The sequence below is a fragment of the Paramormyrops kingsleyae genome, chromosome 5 (assembly GCF_048594095.1).
Source record: "Paramormyrops kingsleyae isolate MSU_618 chromosome 5, PKINGS_0.4, whole genome shotgun sequence".
Classification (NCBI taxonomy): domain Eukaryota; kingdom Metazoa; phylum Chordata; class Actinopteri; order Osteoglossiformes; family Mormyridae; genus Paramormyrops; species Paramormyrops kingsleyae.
The window spans coordinates 15,245,037-15,262,353 of record NC_132801.1 but is presented as its reverse complement, the minus strand read 5'-3'; the positions used below and the strand labels follow the sequence as shown (position 1 = coordinate 15,262,353).

At 39.5% G+C, this 17,317-nt stretch overlaps 1 long non-coding RNA gene across 1 annotated transcript; it reads left to right on the top strand.

The window, feature by feature from the left end:
* The first annotated feature begins 240 nt into the window (after window positions 1-240).
* LOC111856685 (uncharacterized) lies at window positions 241-7,165 on the top strand. Its single transcript, XR_002841192.2, has 4 exons — window positions 241-372; window positions 558-712; window positions 6,476-6,587; window positions 6,955-7,165. It is a non-coding gene; the product is annotated as an uncharacterized lncRNA (long non-coding RNA).
* The last annotated feature ends 10,152 nt before the right edge of the window (window positions 7,166-17,317 follow it).

The following is a 17,317-nucleotide window of genomic DNA, read 5'->3' as shown; positions in this document are numbered from 1 at the left end:
TCATTAACACCTCTACCCACCATTAAAATGTTGCTTGCTTGATGGCAGCAGATTAGTGAAACAGAATAATTGTTATGCCCCTGTCAATAAGCTGACTAGACTGCACTGGATTGCCTTTAGGCCTCTCCACCAGTGTTACTGTACACATTTTAAATGGGGAGAGGGCTGGAGATGCCGCCAAGAGCACGAGGAGTTAAATTTGGAATGAAATCTCGAGCCAAGTCAGCTCACACAAGCTGGCTCATGCCAGCAGTGTAAAGTGAATCCACTTTATGGGCTGACAGTTCACTTTAAAATGCTTGAATGAGCTATGAAACTGGGTCAATAGCTTTGATGAGTCCTTTTCTTACCGGATGTTTGCCAACAAGAAAGGTGAGCCAAGGGCACAGATATGAACAGCGTGTCCCATGTGGCATTATTGTGCCCTGAAACTGAATAAGTATAGTTTCGGTTTGTGCTGTAAGTGCTGGTTGTCTGGGCGAATAGATACTGTATGTTATAAAATCCATTTGTCACAACTGCTTAACTAATACAGGTTTGCACTGAATCTATCCCAGGATGGACAGAGCACAAACTGTTTTACTCTTTTGGACTGAGAGAAAACCAGATTACCTGGAGGAAGCCCACGCAAAGTCTTTCCAATGACAGCCTGGACAGGAAGATAGCCCTCATCCCTGGAAGTGGAAAGCCACAGTGCTTTTGTAAAAGCTCGGTAAGTAGAGAGCTAAGTTTACCTTGGTGAAAAAATCTCCCTCTAGTTAATTAGGGCATATTCATTTTTAGCACCACTTCAATTCTATTATAGATGATTTTCTATCCTGTTTTCCAGTGTTTTTTTTTTTCTTTTTTCCCCATAAATCTTCTGTGTTGTTGTTTGCTAATTCTCTTGGTGCAGTTTACATCTGAGTTTCTTTTATTATGGTTTATGTATTTCTTTGAACTATTTGGATGTACTATCTATTACATCTATTGTGGCTGGCTGCTATAACTGAACTGAGCCTATATTTAGTTCACTTTTTAAAAGGTGAATTATACTATTGTAAGGAACCACCCACTGGCCGAACAATGGAATCCAACTGGGCTACTGACAGCTTTGAATGAGTGTGGATCTCTGTGCACTTCTGAGAAAAGTTACTTAAACTTCAAATTACAGTAATTGGATTTAGTTAGTATTCTACCTTTTTTTCTTTACTTTTTTATTGCATATATAGTAAATTTAGTGCTGTTCTGATCATTTTAACTACGCTTATTCACCCTGGACTGCTGCACTGGATTTTCTTTTTGTCAATTATGTGACCTTTTATGGACACAAAATGAAACCAGGTTGATTTCACTTGAGGCACTGCCTGACTCTACTGTTCCAGGGTTAGGGTTTGAATATAGACTAGTGCTGGTTGCACAGATTTTAAAGTTACACTTCATTTTGTGCAAAACTTTCCATATTTTATTCAGTTGAAAAATAAACCCTGTCACCAGCCAATAAAATAAATACAATGGAAGTTGACCTTTAGCTGGTCCACCCTTGTATTATTCAGCGCAATTAGTATATAATTGCAATTATAAAATATACCTATGAGATAACTTGATGTTTTTTTTTTTTTTTTACTGAAATATCATTTGCCACATTGCTGTTTTAAGTTTAGGCAATAGTTGCACTGATATTTTCTTTCTATTTTTAATATTTATTTGGTTTAGTTCATTTTAACATTCTTCAGTTTCAGTTACATTATGACTCAGAGCTATGCTGGAGAGTTTGAGTCTGCTTGTGTTGTGTAGGAAAAAAAACATTGGTAGGGAACCATTAGTAAAGGATAATACTGGTGAACATATGCATTCTAGAACTGATAGCAAGGTCATTTCTATTTTTTTTTTAAGTCCTACATTTGTGGTTCTTGGAAGGGCTAACCCAGTGAAGATCATTTTGTTCCAGACTAGCATGTGCTATGATCTTCATTGAATACATTTGACCCATATATGCATTGACAACAACAAGTAATTGACAAGTATTTGGCTCAACAGGTTTTATCAAAGTGGCAAACAGCACCTAACTGAGGAGGAAACGGGTGATTATGCAGTTAAAAACTGGATGCTCATTTTGTTGCTCGCAGAGGTATCATATACGAGAGGGATAAGAGCACAAGAAGTCGGCGAGTTGGTCGACAGCTTTCACACCGTGCTACATTGCCTCGCAGAGCATTGCGGATATGGTGCTCCGCATGACGAAATGGTGAGAGATCGACTTGTCGTGGGTCTAAGGGATAAGCGCCTATCAGAACAGCTGCAAATGGATGCTGAACTGACGTTAGAGAAAGCCATTAGCAAAGCACAGCAGAGTGAAAGCGTAAAAAAAGCAACTCGAAATGCTTAAGACAAAAGCAGAAGCTTGTAATAATCAGGTAGATGGCAAACGTACGCAACAGCGTAGCGGCTTCAACACGAAGAAACACAGGCAGCAAAGCAAACAGACTTTTCAAAGGACTGTACACAATGTACAAGATGTGGAGACAGACGATGGCATTATCCTCAGCAGTGTCCAGCAAGAGAGGCTGGCTGTAATCACTGTAAACAGAAGGGGCATTATGCTAGAGTCTGCAAAACCAAAGCGAGTATGGAAGTGAATGTAGCAGCGGTAACTGAGAAGAGCGATGTGGACATCACATTTTTAGGCTCCGTGTTAGGGAAAACAGGAGTCAGACTATGGATGGCAGAAGTAGAAGTGGACAACCACAAAGCAGTGTTCAAAATTGACAGTGGAGCTGACGTCACTGCGGTACAATATTGTACTAAAGCCTGGGGCAAAGCCTTTCTCCCTCTCTGTGCCATGCCGGATATCACTCCCCTTCATGCTGAAGGTAAAATAAGAGCTGAATCGAATGGAGCAGCAAGGGGTGAATTAATCGGTGGAGGGACCCCACAGCATGGTGCCTTCTGTCGAACACACGTTCGGACAGCTTGCTGGAGCCAAAGGTTTCTCGAAACTTGATGCCAGTGCTGGATTCTGGCAGATCCCGTCATCCAAAAAGCCCTCTCTCCTCATAACCTTCATAACCCCATTTGGCCAGTACTGTTACAATCGAGGGTGAAGGCTATCGCTGCAGAACTGAACAATATTGTGATATTAGTCACCTTTGCGCTGTTACGCGTCCGAGTGATTTAAAACTGAGAACCCCCCCCCCCAAAATTTCTTTTTCTTTATTTTTTTATGTACTTGAAGTTTTGTTTTTGTGTGAAATGCATATATACACCAATATGGCATTAAAAAATCATATCTTCTGTATCCATTGGGGCTCTTTATAAATCTTGGGTCAGACATTTAGGATAAAATGGCTTTTTGCTTTAAAAAGGTTGCCGACCTCTGATCTATACTTAGTTATATGACTAAGTAATATGGAATATTTAGCAGGTCAATGTGCCGATCTGTTGTTGGGCTTGAGTTTTTCTTAAGTGATGAAGAGTTTCTGATGATCTTTGGACAATCTTTGTTGTTGTTTATTGTTGGTAATTGATTTCCAATAACAAATGCATATGTTTGCATAAAGCCAACTCTAATATTGATAAGAATATTAACACCTGAAAAAATCCATTAATGTTAAATGTTGAATAAATTTACGATTTATTTGTGATTAACTATGGACAATTGTGCAATTAATCACGATTAAATATTTTAATCTATTGACAGCCCTAGTTATAATGTGTTATGCCTTTTTATAAATATTTATAGCCATTTATATAATTCTTTCTTGAATGCATTTTAATACATTATGAATGTCTTTATAAATTACTAAAGGAATGTCCTTAAGTATAGTGTTACCAGCTTAGCTTTGCTAATTAGCAGCTTGTGGATTAGTGGTATCCTGCTCACCACTACATATTTGTAATATTAATTATGTGTGAGTGTTGTCTTACATTTTTATTGCTGTGTTTTAGAGCAAATGATTATTATTGGTGAATGTAGCTTTATTGTTCCGCATTACCATTCATTAACATTAAACCCGCAGCCTTCCATGACGCACTGGAATACTAGCCCCTAGCTTAGCTTACCTAACTGAGGTAATCCATCTTGATTATTGATTATTCAGATTTCCAGATCCTTTGATGAATTGGGGCATTGGTAATCTGACACACTGTATGTATTATTCGCTGTTGAAAGCATTTTTTGTGAAAATAACAAGGTAGAAAATTACAACTATGATGACCCTCTCATTTAGTGGACTTGAGAAAATCGTATTCAATCATTTCCCCGTACGTTAACTGTCTTCATTAAGCTGCCCGTGTCACTGCCTGCTTTTCCAACACCAGTGACACATGCACAGATACAGTCATGCTAACCAGGATGTTTAATATGTACTTGCACACCAACACTACACATCTTCAGAGATTCATTGAAATGAGATATGAAATCAAAGAGTGAAGCAGAATTTGCACAGGTAAACATTAATATGCGATCAAAAGCACAGTCTGCCAAATTCAAATTTTTGTTAGCAAATAAAGACAAGAAGCAATAAGGAAAGTCATTCCACCAAAAAAGCAATAAGCACATATTTACATCTTCTTGCCTGGCCTCGGTCTCATAGCCCTTTCATCTGTCTGCCAAATCCTTGCGCTCATCTAAAATGCCATACTTTTAAATTAGAGACAGAGCTACTATACATGCATCTGTATTTATAAGAAATATGTTAATACACTGAACCTTTGACTGGGCAGGGCTGTTTTATTCATAGAGAGTCCAGCAAGTTCACTTGTAGACATCAAGTCCTCCTTGAGTTTGAGTGCAAAGCTCCAAATAAGAAATAAATTAAGTGTCTGTCTATGCAAGGTTTATATTCGGCACTGACCATTTGGTCAAAGATGTGCATTGTGATATCCGCCGGCTGTGGCCCATTCCAGAGGAACTCCTACACGGAGTGTCCTCAGCGACACGCCATATAAGCTCATGGGAGGGCCACAGCATCTGCCGTCCATGTTTTTCTTGCTTAATTTATATGATTGGCAGCGTTGCTTGCTGGCTAAAAACCAGCTATATATATGGCTGTACAAACATGCTACTCAAAGGAATATTCTTGTAACATCAACAGCAAAAAAAAACAAAACAATGAAAACCGCACTGATGATAATGGTGATCACCAAAGCAGCAGTGAAACTTAGATTCTGACCAGATAAAAAAAAAAATGAGTCTCAGGTGTGACCCCCACATGCTCAGAGCTTGAAGGCACCATATGTCTGTTTTTCTCCTTTTTAAAAACACATTAGCTGACCCTCAGTTCCTTGAATGGGTTGATGGACACACCCTCCCTGTTACATGGACAAACTCAGATGCTCTTTTGCATTGTGCCCACATATACATCAACCAAAATGGCATTGAGTTGCCCCCTTTGAATAATGAGCAGCCCATAGTCACTGTTTTGATACGAGTTCTGCTGGTTAACTGATGACTGATTGGTGGGTCTGTGTCACCTGCCCTCAATCTGCCAGCTGTCTGCCTCTGTACTGAATATCTAGATGACTGGGCTGATCATCAGTGCCAAGGATGAAGCCCAACATAAATGTGTCTGACATCTCTCATGGCGAGTGGTAACCTCCAATACCAATGCAATTACGATTCTGATTGGCTTGTCTACGTGAGGCTAAGTAAAGGCATTAACAAATTTATTGACTCTGAAAATTAAGTCAGCACGTAAATTTTAAACATGATATCATGCGTGCTATTGGGTCATATTTATTCTATACAAAATGCTTGAATTGCATTTTGAACTATTGAAATTAAGGAGCAAAACAGATAAATATTGATCACATGACAATGATCGCAATGTGAATTCAATAAAATTACATTAGGCAAGGCCTTAGTTCCATAGAAACTGGTAAATTACAGGGGGGATTGAGTCTGATGTCTCAAAGTGCAGCAGAGTGTGGAAAATCAAGTGAGGTGATGACACTTTTCTTCTTGTATTTGCTCCAGAATGTCAGGGAACAATGGCAACGGTGAAAGCAGAAGTCACTCAGAGGTGAACATGGCAGAATGTCAAGAAATATGTTACCATAGTTACTGTGTGACAGGAGCCGCATCAGAATTTAAGTATTGCAGGTGTGCAGTCCTTTAAGAGTTGGTGATTGTACATCCAAAGACGATGGATGCTGCACTTGGTGCTGGTCCAAGCATGCCCGCAATGATGACATGCCACGTGTCCACATCCGTCTGCTCTTTCTTTTTTCTTCACTCTTTCCTGTCTTGACTGTGATGTCAGGTCCCTTATCCTGCTCCACGTTACATCTGTCAAACACTTTTCCAACCCTGTTAAAACAATACAAAATCCAGCAACTGTTAATACCCCGCATGTACGCCAATGTGCATTGAGACGCTTGCATATTGCGATAAGCGTATTGCTGTTGGATTTGGCAGCAGGACATAAGTGCTATGAGTAGCAGGCCTTGTTCCACTCTAATCGCTTTTAATGCTTTTACACTCTCGTTTATGAAGGACATCCAGAGCTGGGGAATATTATCAAGCCAGACTGTGTCCTCCTCTACTCCCAGTACTAATTCTCCCAAGGCAAGAACGCAAAGCCAGAAAAGCTGAATGAGTCGTAATGGTGAGAAATTGTCGTACTTTGTGTGGATGCGGTAGCTGGGCTGCTAAGCACAGCACTCATCTGTCCGGCTTCCCTTGAACTGCACAGTCCTCTTGCACGTAACAACATGAAATTTTCACCCCTCTCCTCCACGCCGGCATATCAGCGAGATTCTGTTTACCTCAAAGCATGACTCACCTTCTTCAAGCAAACCAAGGGCCTTGCTCAGAACTCATTAGAACTTACATGTGATTCTCTTCATACAGTAATTTAGCAGTAGAAATAAAATAATTAAACAAATTTTAACAATCTTTGATCTTGTGACATGACTGTTGTTATTACATGTTGTTGATCTTGTTATTACAATATTTTTTTTAAACTATTACAGTCACTGTCATTGGAATAGGAGCAGTGTGGGATGGAGGATTACCATGTTCCATCCAAGACAGCTGTGACCTCCATGCTCTGAACAGAAGATTTGTTAACACTCTAAATGAGGGGGCACCAATAATCTACCAGTACATGCCATGGGTGCAGATGATGGGGGGGATGAGGACAGCACCCCCCCCCCCCTCAGTTATATGGGGTCCCGGATGCACCCCCCCACACTTTTAAGCAGAAAACAATAAAACTTGGATAAGTAGCGTCCCTAAATAGGGCTGGATACTGTGATGTCTGTACTCATCAAACTGTGTTGATATCACAAAGTATTTACAGCATGTGCTTGCTGCAGGTAGGAGTCCTCTCACACGCGTGCACATTGCCGTCCCTGTACACACAGACACACACATCCCTGTGCCTGCACACACGTGTGTGCATCCCTGTACCTGCACACACGTGTGTGCATCCCTGTACCTGCACACACGTGTGTGCATCCCTGTACCTGCACACACGTGTGTGCATCCCTGTACCTGCACACATGCATTGCTACTGTCTCCCTTCGCAGGTAGGCAAGCATTCCTGATAGCCTATACAGGGCTTTATAGTTTTTCACTTCTACGATGACTTACCAATTTAACGAAGGATAAACAACTTAAACACCAAGATCATTCTCTAAAACATTTTATTCAAAAATATCTATACTTGATGCATTTGTGACTGAGCACATTCTGTTTGTATTCTGCCGTTGCTGGTTGTGGATCCTGAAAAAGTTGAGAACTCAGCTGCCAGAAATTGTGCCAGATGCAGTTTTGGTCACACAGACCACAGTGGCATGCAATACAGAAAAAACAAAGATCAGACACAGTCTTTAGCAAACAATGTGAGTAGACGACATTCTGTATATAGGATTACTCTATACCAAGCCTATGTTGGATGCAACTGTCAACATAATTTTCCCATATCTCTGATTATTTATGTTACTGCAACAAAGAAAGTGAATTCATCTAAGTCTGACCTAATGTTAAATTATGCCTGTGAGAATAAAGCTATAAATCTATGAATGTATTTAAATTTGCAACAAATTGTAGAGAAATCTGTTGGTCATGCTATTGTCTAATAGGCCATTTCTGGGTGATTGGCTATTCCATACCAGACAACACTGTAACATTGTATGTATGTCTGCCAGTGTCAATCAAAATGTTTAGTATTTTTCAAATTTATGTGTTCTGTGGTAAATGGAGGTGAAAATGATATAAACTAAGTCTTACAGTAGAAACTGGCTATACCCAGTGACAATTCACAATGCACTGTTTGTTCTAAAAACACAAAGCAGCTGAACTGTAAATTGTCACTGTAAATGAACATATGACATCATCATGCCTTCCCCTTTCCCCTCCTTTCTCTTTATATGTTTGTATGTCTATGTAATTACTAGGGAAACATGAGAGAGACAGATATGTTTATAGTTGTTCATGATCAAAACACAGGAACATACAGGTTCTTTTCATGAAAAACAAAGCAAAACAAGGCCAGGACTCTTAGGAAACAGGATTAAGTTTCAGGGCGTAAAGCACAGACTAACATTTATAGAAAACAAACTTTAAAAAACAGACTTTGTGCCAGTTAGGCCAAGGTTGACCTAACTCTCTCAATTATTCAAACCCATGGTTTTTGTTGGTCAAAAGCGCACTCATTTCATCATTAAAATGACAATACTCCCGACCACGCCTCATTTAAAAAACACCACTCCTACGAGTGGAAAGCGGGCGCCAAATCGTTTGCTATTTTGACAACGTGAAAATGAGCAATGTACTGGTACGAAACTAACAAAACTACTTTGCGTTCCCCTTTGCACTGGTGGAAAATAGGTCCCTCTGTGGCTATGGACTACAATCTAGCTTTCTAACCACAATTCCAGAATTGTGCCCAATTATATTTCATCTTCGTGGAGAGCCTTAGGCATGGCTGTGTCATGTGAGAGCTACCCTTCTACTCTTTCAATTACCCTAGCAGACTGGTAGAAGTAAGTTCTCCTGATGCTTACAGTCTATTTAAAATTGACCAAAGATTATTGGCAACTGATCAAACAGTCATTTGTAGCTTGTTTGTAGCGTATCAAGTCTTCAGTGAAAAAGCAGTTGTACTGGTTAAAACAGCTGAGATTCATAAAATGGTTATCCATATCTGTGCATTTATTTTCATATTTTGTTGCTTTGACTTGTTCCAAAATTTCAGGTAATAATACAGTATATTAATAACAAAATACTGAAAATTTCTGGTGTGTGTCACCCTTGACTACTAACATAAAGTAGAACAAAAGTGGCATCATAGGATTTTTTTTGTAAGAATAAAGTGCACGTAAAAAATTTTTGTTTTGGTAATTTACCAATGAATGTGTTATGGCTGGGGGTGGAATTAAGAAATTGCTGGACTTCTGACAAATTGCAAAGTATTCTTAGGTTAATAGAAGGCTGAATAAACATTATTATTATTATTATTGTTGTTGTTATTGTTATTTACCATTGTCGATATTATTCATATGTTAATAAATAATAAGTCTGTGTTCATTCATAGTTCAGTTCCAAATCCTGTTTTCACTGGCTATACACTCTGTGCTTGACATAATGAAATGAAAATGTCAAGCTGGAAGGAATCTGAGCAGGACTTAGATGAGTCTCAGCCTGGAATGTGTCTTATGTTTGCAAATGAAAAAGAGGCTCACGAAATAATCCAGATTGTGTCATTCCTATCTATAAGAACTGTCCTGGATGACATGTATGGGCACACATGACAATTTTCATCCTAAGACTAAAATAAAACCTGTACCATACCTGCAACTCTTTGAAAAATATATCGTGATGTCAAGTACCACTTTAAAATCTGTGGAAAATCACATGTACTGCCTTTTATAATAACTTAATGTTTCACAAATGAAACTGATGAAAAGCAGATGAGGTCAAAGGCATGCTTTAATTTCTGAGTTTCTTTTCTCTTGAGGCCAACATAAAACGTTTTAAAGGTATTGTTTTAAATCTGAGCATTTGAGATTGATATGGAACAGAACAGGTACATGCATTGAGAAGTAACAAACCAGTTGTTTTTCAGTTCCATTCAATTGCAGGGGCCGGCAGAGGAAGTCAAATGAACAAAATGACAAAATCCGATTTTTTGGCTTGAGTGGGAGTTGCTTTCTGTTTCACAGCGACCATTAGAATGCATCATTTCTCATGAGCTTGCAGGGGACTGAGTGAATGAAAAGGCACAGGATGAAATCTAGCGGCCTGGAAGGACGTGTACTCAGGATATACTGTACACGTCCAGCTGAAAAAGGGGGCGACGGCAATGCAGCTGGTGCTGTTGAGGCTGATTAGTGAACAAATAACCTAATAATCTAACATGCCCTTTGACCTTAATCAACAGCCCGGTGAGGGGTACAAGAAGGGCCACTTCAGCTTGGCAGAACGTCCAATTTTCTGGGTCTCAACTTAATCAGGAGGAAAACAGATAAAACAAGGTGACATTCCTATCCCTCCTGCAGCTGGACTGCCTGTCCAGGGCTTCCACGTTGACCGCATTATTATTTACAATTTAATTGCCTCCTGACTGTTCCTAAATTAAGTTACGCATTTGTTGATTTTTTTTTCCTTCGGCATCCTGGCAGTTGAATTAGTTTACTTGCTCCCACTGCGCCCTCACAGTCAATATGAAAGTCAGAGTCACTGCAGGTGATCAATAGTCCTGTGAGCCATTTTCTTGAGGTCATCATACGGGTCACAGATTAACTCAGCTCACTCCAAAGGTTCGTTTCTTCAGGATTTTCAGCTGCTCCATCTGTTCCTGTGCTCATTGTGCCTTATTAGTGTAACAGCATCAATGCGTGTCTGTGGTTTACAGAAAATTGACCCTGTCAATCTACTTTACAGCATTGTTACAGCTTACTGACAACACACTTGTTGCTCCTGCTTAATCCACCCATTTTCTGAAACTGCTATTCAGGGTCACAGGGAGTCTGGAGCCTATAGACACATGGTGGGATGCCAACCCATCACTGGGCACACTCACACATGCCAGCGTGCTGCCCCTCCTGCTTAAGCTGTTTAGATAACTGCTTGTCACACATAACTTCCTTATTGCAACTGCTGCACTTTTTAATGCTTCTACAATGAGTCTTAGTTTGGAACAAGTTCGTGCAGTTGAAGTCTGGTCATTGTCTCAACCTGGGTTGTCAACTGTCTTATGCAATTTAATAATGATGTCAACAGTAATTATATTAGCAAGGCAAATAATAAGAAGAATGAGGAGGAGAATAAAATAAGGAATAGTCATTAGCACTGCTTGCATAGTATACTGTAGCTCAATCAGGACATTCTTTAGTGGTATCAGCATGACCCTTCGGGAAATCGAAATCTGCATATCTGGCAGCTAAGGCTGGGGAGAAGCATCTGCCAATTTTTGCCTGGAAGGGGGTGGCGGAAAGCAATTAATATTCACTAGCTCAGTCGGGAGAACGGTATCCTGGGAAGTTAAATGTAGATGCTTCCCCATGAATGAGTTTGTTGAGTTCATTACAGTGCCGATCACTCCCATGTCAGCACGGCTGAAGAGAATCTGCCTTATAGATTTTCTGCCATTTGTACCAAACGGTATAAAAAAGCAAAGGGATCGTTACCTAGGTATTTTTAATTCACTTTTTCGTGAATTCCGTAAAATTCATCAGCATAGAGCCCAACGAACTAAAGGTCCCCACAAACACATTTCTATTAAATGGAAGACACATCTGAATAACATTGTGTCAAAAGAATTTCAAGTAGGGAGTTACCCCTAAATCATTCTCTTGACTCTCGTGTTTTCAAATAAAAAATAATATAATATGACATCAAAGTTGGATGGGGCATTTCAAAGCACACGCTATCCGTTAATCTTGTGAATACATTGAAAAGGGATAAAATGTTACCATTGGAGGAACACGGAAATGTTAATGAAAATAATATTTTGTCGTGCAGCAAAACGAAACCTTCAGTCTTACAGATGGTAAATACAGCACTTTGCAGAGAAGCTAAAACAGACAGAACAGCATGCAGCGCTTTACACTGAGGACATGCTAATTAAGTGTTTGGGTTTTTGTGCCGCACTTTACGCTACATTGAGGACACGCTAATTAAGTGTTTGGGTTTTTGTGCAGCTGTTTTACATTTAACCACTCAGAGGACTTTTTACAGGTCACAGCCCTTTGGAATTCTGACTTTATCTGAATGCCGGAGAAACGTCCAAGTTATTGCGCAACTTATTTGATTTCCATCTTCCAACTGCTACAGGGCCCTGGTAAGCCTGTAACTTCTGGCATGAATCACAGGGCAGGTGGCAGACAGCACCTTCCCTTACAAAAATTAACCATGGTTTTACTATGATTAAATAATAATGGTTTACAATGGTTTGCCGTTTTTCATGGTTTTTTGGGTAACTATGGAAACCATGACTATGGTTTTATCATGGTTTCGCTACAGTTTAACCCTAGTATAATCTTGGTCATAAACCATGGTTTTTGTTTTACCATGGTCTTTACCATGGTTTTTGTTTTACCATGGTCTTTACGATGGTCTTTGTTTTATCATGGTCTTTGTTTTACCATGGTCTTTCCAAACCATGGTAGTACTCTGGGTAGTACCAAAGTACCCTGAGGTACCATAGTTAAACTATGGTTACTGCATAAAAACCATAGGAAACCATAGTGAATTTTCATAAGGGTTATGAAGGACGCCGGTCCATCACAGAGCACGTACTCACAAATTTTGGGCAATTTAGAGACAAAAATTCACCTAAATCACCTGTTTCCGCAATGTGGGAGGAGCCTTGGGGGCCAGGGGAGACATGAAAAGGAGAGAATATGCAAATTCTACATGCAGTCAATGCTGGGAATCAAACTCAGATCCCTGGAGATGTGAAGCTACAGTGCTACCCACTGAAGTGATTTATAATGAAGAAATACCAATGACTAAATAGGCATAATATATTGATCTTGTGTGTGATTGTATTAGCAATGTTTTCATAGCTTCTGATAGCACTGTGTATGTTGGGTTTTTTTTCACTTCCCATGGTGCTGTGCGGTTTGGGAGGATAAGCAGGCCTCAAAGGGTCTTTGCCATGCACTGCTGCCGTCAGGGGTGCTCTGACTGCAGACTAGACTTAACACATGGGTCTCAGGGGCTACAAGCTTCTGGGATTGCTGTGTGGCCAGGAGTGAACACTCTGACAGCAGAAACGAGTTCTTGGTCTTCAGTTTTATTGCGGGTTTGGCAGAGAGCAGGTGAGAGAATATAAAGAAATGTGCCCCAGTGTTATGAAAGGTTCTAGCTGAAAAGCAGGGTCGTAAATGAAATTCTGAATTGTCTCTCTGCCGACGTGCGGTGGTAGAACAATGCAGCAGCATGCATAAGATGCAGCAAAAAGATTGTGAGTTATGAAATCCGACATCTTTTCTATTAAAGCTTATATGAGCTAGATTCTGAAGCCAGTCGGCTTAATTGTTCAGGTTGTGTGAGTCCTTCTCGCTCAGTCAGCACGGGCATCAATTGTGAATTTCTTATTTAATGAGGAAGCGACTGACTTCTCCACAGCTGCCTCTGACCATATCAGGCTCCCTCGTTTTCTCATTCCTGGAAGGGCAGTCCAGCTCCCGTAGTGTCAGCCAGAACAGCCATGACCACGGCCAAGTCCTCTCTGTCGGTGTGTGTCTGTGTGTCTGTTACTGACATACTGTACTGACAATATTACAGCAGGTATTAATCAACTCGCATACTTAAGAAAGATTAATGGGAGATATTGTAGCTCTTATTATATTCTGCATTTGTTATGGACCGTACTGCTGTGGTTCTAGTTGTCTGGCCCTACACCAAACTCTTGAGAGAGGGCTGTAGACGGTTATAGACTGATTGCAGAGACAGCTAATCCCTTTGAACTCCCATCGCTACCTTGCATGCATGCTGCCACGTCCTTCTCTCAGATCCCTTTTCATACCTGCTGCCTGTCCCCTTGTATGCCGGACAGCCTTTTCACTCTTTTTCTGGTTTTCTAATCTCGTGATAACTGGCTTAGCTCTTGAGGCCATTCTCTGATTTTCTTCGATTGTTTGGAATGTTTGGGCAGCTTGGAAACAAAATGCCGTTGGACGAGAATCCCCATTTCACCATTTGCATGAAATACTGAGTTTGGTTTGAATAAAGACATATGGCTGCAGTAGCTGTATCCCTCACAAAACATTGCTGTGGTAACTGTATCCCCCCCAAAATACTGCCTTGGTAACTATATCCTCCACAAAACTCTTTGTATGAGGCTGGTTTTTCAAAGGACATGTCAAAAGATGATTGTGTGAATAAGTGCTTCCTACTGGAGGAATACTGAGCTCAGAGAGGTGCCAGGGATGGAAAAAAAACACATTTTACCAACTCTCCAGAAAATTCTCCAGAAAGAGCTGTTTTATCTGGGTGGGTGCAAGGTTATCTTCTATGGCAAGAACAGAGGTAACAAAGGGATGAGATGCGTGTATCCTATGCAGTGAACCTTATCAGGACTCCTTTCCAAAAGATCAGTGTCACAGGTCTGGAGATTTAAAAAAAAAAAAAAAATCAATCGTTATTATTATCCATGTTCTGTAACGTCTTATCCTATTCAGGGTTGGGGGGTCCAGAGCCTATGGACGCAAGACAGGAAGCAACTCAGGATGGGGCTCCAACCCATCGCAGGGCACACTCACACATGCATGCACAGCAACAGGCAATTTGGCAACTCCGATTAGCCTCAGCCTGATTTTGGGCTGTGGGGGGAACTGGATTACCCAGAGGAAACCCGACAATGACACGGGGAGAGCATGCAAACTCCACACACATGGAACTCCACACACATGGACTTGAACTCGGGTCCCAGAGGTGGGAGTGCTAACCACTGGACCACCATGCCGGACCCCACTATTATTATTATTATTGTCGTGGTCGTCGTCTCTCCACAGCAGACTGTGGTGGGTGATAATCCTCTTAGTGTACGATAAACTGAAAGGTTAAGAGAACTTTCTGCTCCTATTCTCTCTTTAATTATGGCCTTTGGGCAGCAGAGGTAACGTACCATAGGGACGTGCATATCTGTCTTGCCCTGATTTGTTGCATTGGTTGATTTGTCCCCAGGGGCATAGGATCTGGGGGATGTGCCCCCCAATATTTAATTTGGATTCATTCAACCCGCATTTGCATTTGAATTATTAAGTTGTGCATCTGCCCCCCCACCCCACCCCACCGCATGCTTAACCAGTCATCATCTGCAATATTTGCAGTCTATGAATGTTACAGTATCTGAGCAATTAAAATTACATACAGTTCATAGCTTTAATTTTATCAGTCATTCATCGACACTAATGTCACTGATATACTTCATCCCCAACTTTAAAGCAGTTTAGTAAAGGCTGCGCGAATTACATAAGCAAGAAAATAAATCTTATTCTTTGTTGTTTTCAGGTTCTATTATTATCTACAATTAAATTTTTATTCTCCAGTGCTACTGTGTATACTGTTTTTAACATAACAATTACAAGAGAGCAAAACAAGTATTTCATGCATATCAACAAAATTATCTTTCCTTGTCCTTTATAACACATCGACTTCCTCCTTTGAAAATCACAGCAGCAGAGTGTGAAGTGTTGATGCACTGCAGTTTTGTCACCAAAGACTTTACCCAAGTGATTTTCATTTACATCGTTAGAGAAGTTTCCCAGAGGTTTCCTGTTCCTCCAGTATAATAACAGATTATATTCCCGTCCATCACATTTGATCATTGTGTGACAGAAATGAAATTTAATGAAGTAAGCTAATTGACTTGGATTTTTGGATCGATCAGTTTATTTGCTCATTTATTTGTGTTTTGAATTACAAAAAAGGAGACAAAAATGAATATGCACAGCTGGCTTTTTGAAAATCAGGCATACAGATCTGACTGATTTGTTTATCTCCAGTGTGTGAGATGTAACCCTCATTCATAGGAGAACAGCATTCAACCTAATACAGTTATTTTGAGAAGTTTATTAGGTTGTGGTTCTCACAGCTTGTTATGAAATTTCATCTGATTCTCAGCCATGTCTTTTATGTTGGCTATTGGGATTTCAGAAGAAAACAAAGTGAAATGTTTCTTCTTTTAAGATAAAAAAAAAATGCAGTCGAAATTCCTACTCAAGAAAAAATTGTTTAATTATGTATATATGTCCATGATTACAGGAAATCGCACCAATCCAAAAATTTATTTCAAAGTGAGAAAGGTACTCAATTTTTTTTGTGTTTTATTATAATACATCAACAGAATTGCAGTATAATATCAAAAGAATCCAGTCACTCATAACTTGAAACTAAACAACTGACAAGTTAATAAGAACATTACTGGGTTTGTTTCCAAAAACAGCACTGAGATCCTGTTTTTGATTTCGGTAATTTATTTATATGCAAGAAGACAATGTATGAAGCAACAATTGTTCTTATTTTTGAAGCTAAACATTGATGGCATATATAGCCATTGGTTAGAAGGGGACATAGACAGAGCTAATTATTGTAAGAGGAGACATATGTTCCTATTGATCTCAAACACAAGTTATGCCAGTTCTTGATTAGTTTATTTTTATTTTTCAGATATTTTTGCATAAACCTGAAAGGTATTATTGGGCAAAATGCTTGTAGAAGTACAAAATTGTGTAAATAATAATTACGAAATATTACATAAATATTAAATAAGTAAATATTGGTATGTATGTAATTTATTACTGCCCACCTAGAGAAGTGCTTCATGGGAGTGATTGCGTGAAATATAAACAATTAAAGATTAAGCCAGGCAGTTCCATTAAATGTGATGTTGCTTTACAGTTCTAGTAGATTTTTCTACTCACGTAAGGCTGAAATCGTGACGGTAAAGTATGATGACAAAAATAAAAACTGACAAAAATTTCTTGTATTATTATGAATAAGGACATGCCAAATGGGTCGTAGCACCAGTAGCTTAATCCACATTTTTCTGATCTACAAGCACAAACCCTAGCATAAGTATACACAAACACTAGGATAACTCTAGCATAAGTATTTATGGAGTTATTAAAGTAGAAACTGACCCCCAAGACTCCCTCTCTTTGGCTGAATTTGATATTTTCCCGCCCGGATCTGTATTCATAGAATCCATTGGTTCTCCCCTGTTACTCTGATTTTGTATAAGTAATGCTTTTTTTTGATTTATCATGTTTTATAAATGCTATTTTAGGTCAAGCTTGTTTTTAACTCATTTCTAAAATTATGAGTCAAACGCATCAGTAATTCTGTTAGGAAAAATAAAACAAACAGTATTGATAAAGT